This window comes from Triticum dicoccoides, unplaced genomic scaffold, assembly GCF_002162155.2.
Source record: "Triticum dicoccoides isolate Atlit2015 ecotype Zavitan unplaced genomic scaffold, WEW_v2.0 scaffold92975, whole genome shotgun sequence".
In the NCBI taxonomy this organism is placed as follows: domain Eukaryota; kingdom Viridiplantae; phylum Streptophyta; class Magnoliopsida; order Poales; family Poaceae; genus Triticum; species Triticum dicoccoides.
Window position 1 is genome coordinate 1 of NW_021311095.1, and position 2,769 is coordinate 2,769.

The following is a 2,769-nucleotide window of genomic DNA, read 5'->3' on the forward strand; positions in this document are numbered from 1 at the left end:
AAACCGTGGAAAACTCGTCTCTGTGATTGAGCGGGAGAGTAAGTAGTATAGGACATTATCCATTGTTAGGGAACGGTTGTAATGGTAGTGAGAATGTAGAATCGTCTTTGGAGCGGACCTGGGAGTGGCAAGCATAAGGGACGAAGACGGGGAAACATGTCGGATGCGATCATACCAGCACTAAAGCACCGGATCCCATCAGAACTCCGAAGTTAAGCGTGCTTGGGCGAGAGTAGTACTAGGATGGGTGACCTCCTGGGAAGTCCTCGTGTTGCATTCCTTTTATAATTATTTTTTGCGCCTTGTGACAAACATATCGCACGTGCGCGATATATATTAATCCCGTAATATTATTTTTGACGTTTGCGATATGTTTAAGCTCGATGCTCATTGCTCGCGCGTCTTGGGGCGGCTTTGTGGTGCGAAGAGCGCTTTCTGAAAGGGGTGGAAAAAACTCGTGTTGCTGCGGTATGGAGGGAGGGGTGGAAACCGTGGAAAACTCGTCTCCGTGATTGAGCGGGAGAGTAAGTAGTATAGGACATTATCCATTGTTAGGGAACGGTTGTAATGGTAGTGAGAATGTAGAATGGTCTTTGGAGCGGACCTGGGAGTGGCAAGCATAAGGGACGAAGACGGGGAAACATGTCGGATGCGATCATACCAGCACTAAAGCACCGGATCCCATCAGAACTCCGAAGTTAAGCATGCTTGGGCGAGAGTAGTACTAGGATGGGTGACCTCCTGGGAAGTCCTTGTGTTGCATTCCTTTTATAATTATTTTTTGTGCCTTGTGACAAACATATCGCACGTGCGCGATATATATTAATCCCGTTATATTATTTTTGACGTTTGCGATATGTTTAAGCTCGATGCTCATTGCTCGCGCGTCTTGGGGCGGCTTTGTGGCGCGAAGAGCGCTTTCTGAAAGGGGTGGAAAAAACTCGTGTTGCTGCGGTATGGAGGGAGGGGTGGAAACCGTGGAAAACTCGTCTCCGTGATTGAGCGGGAGAGTAAGTAGTATAGGACATTATCCATTGTTAGGGAACGGTTGTAATGGTAGTGAGAATGTAGAATCGTCTTTGGAGCGGACCTGGGAGTGGCAAGCATAAGGGACGAAGACGGGGAAACATGTTGGATGCGATCATACCAGCACTAAAGCACCGAATCCCATCAGAACTCCGAAGTTAAGCGTGCTTGGGTGAGAGTAGTACTAGGATGGGTGACCTCCTGGGAAGTCCTCGTGTTGCATTCCTTTTATAATTATTTTTTACGCCTTGTGACAAACATATCGCACGTGCGCGATATATATTAATCTCGTTATATTATTTTTGACATTTGCGATATGTTTAAGCTCGATGCTCATTGCTCGCGCGTCTTGGGGCGGCTTTGTGGCGCGAAGAGCGCTTTCTGAAAGGGGTGGAAAAAACTCGTGTTGCTGCGGTATGGAGGGAGGGGTGGAAACCGTGGAAAACTCGTCTCCGTGATTGAGCGGGAGAGTAAGTAGTATAGGACATTCTCCATTGTTAGGGAACGGTTGTAATGGTAGTGAGAATGTAGAATCGTCTTTGGAGCGGACCTGGGAGTGGCAAGCATAAGGGACGAAGACGGGGAAACATGTCGGATGCGATCATACCAGCACTAAAGCACCGGATCCCATCAGAACTCCGAAGTTAAGCGTGCTTGGCCGAGAGTAGTAGTAGGATGGGTGACCTCCTGGGAAGTCCTCGTGTTGCATTCCTTTTATAATTATTTTTTGCGCCTTGTGACAAACATATCGCACGTGCGCGATATATATTAATCCCGTTATATTATTTTTGACGTTTGCGATATGTTTAAGCTCGATGCTCATTGCTCGCGCGTCTTGGGGCGGCTTTGTGGCGCGAAGAGCGCTTTCTGAAAGGGGTGGAAAAAACTCGTGTTGCTGCGGTATGGAGGGAGGGGTGGAAACCGTGGAAAACTCGTCTCCGTGATTGAGCGGGAGAGTAAGTAGTATAGGACATTATCCATTGTTAGGGAACGGTTGTAATGGTAGTGAGAATGTAGAATCGTCTTTGGAGCGGACCTGGGAGTGGCAAGCATAAGGAACGAAGACGGGGAAACATGTCGGATGCGATCATACCAGCACTAAAGCACCAGATCCCATCAGAACTCCGAAGTTAAGCGTGCTTGGGCGAGAGTAGTACTAGGATGGGTGACCTCCTGGGAAGTCCTCGTGTTGCATTCCTTTTATAATTATTTTTTGCGCCTTGTGACAAACATATCGCACGTGCGCGATATATATTAAGCCCGTTATATTATTTTTGACGTTTGCGATATGTTTAAGCTCGATGCTCATTGCTCGCGCATCTTGGGGCGGCTTTGTGGCGCGAAGAGCGCTTTCTGAAAGGGGTGGAAAAAACTCGTGTTGCTGCGGTATGGAGGGAGGGGTGGAAACCGTGGAAAACTCGTCTCCGTGATTGAGCGGGAGAGTAAGTAGTATAGGACATTATCCATTGTTAGGGAACGGTTGTAATGGTAGTGAGAATGTAGAATCGTCTTTGGAGCGGACCTGGGAGTGGCAAGCATAAGGGACGAAGACGGGGAAACATGTCGGATGCGATCATACCAGCACTAAAGCACCGAATCCCATCAGAACTCCGAAGTTAAGCGTGCTTGGGCGAGAGTAGTACTAGGATGGGTGACCTCCTGGGAAGTCCTCGTGTTGCATTCCTTTTATAATTATTTTTTGCGCCTTGTGACAAACATATCGCACGTGCGCGATATATATTA

The 2,769-nt window shown here is 47.9% G+C and overlaps 6 non-coding genes across 6 annotated transcripts; all 6 read left to right on the forward strand.

Annotated features, from left to right (window-relative positions):
• The first annotated feature begins 161 nt into the window (after window positions 1-161).
• LOC119348465 lies at window positions 162-280 on the forward strand. Its single transcript, XR_005168960.1, has one exon. It is a non-coding gene; the product is annotated as a 5S ribosomal RNA (ribosomal RNA).
• A 367-nt stretch (window positions 281-647) lies between these two features.
• On the forward strand, window positions 648-766 carry LOC119348469. Its single transcript, XR_005168964.1, has one exon. It is a non-coding gene; the product is annotated as a 5S ribosomal RNA (ribosomal RNA).
• A 367-nt stretch (window positions 767-1,133) lies between these two features.
• On the forward strand, window positions 1,134-1,252 carry LOC119348466. The gene has a single exon (XR_005168961.1). It is a non-coding gene; the product is annotated as a 5S ribosomal RNA (ribosomal RNA).
• A 367-nt stretch (window positions 1,253-1,619) lies between these two features.
• Window positions 1,620-1,738, forward strand: LOC119348470. Its single transcript, XR_005168965.1, has one exon. It is a non-coding gene; the product is annotated as a 5S ribosomal RNA (ribosomal RNA).
• Window positions 1,739-2,105: 367 nt separating this feature from the next.
• LOC119348467 lies at window positions 2,106-2,224 on the forward strand. Its single transcript, XR_005168962.1, has one exon. It is a non-coding gene; the product is annotated as a 5S ribosomal RNA (ribosomal RNA).
• Window positions 2,225-2,591: 367 nt separating this feature from the next.
• Window positions 2,592-2,710, forward strand: LOC119348468. Its single transcript, XR_005168963.1, has one exon. It is a non-coding gene; the product is annotated as a 5S ribosomal RNA (ribosomal RNA).
• The last annotated feature ends 59 nt before the right edge of the window (window positions 2,711-2,769 follow it).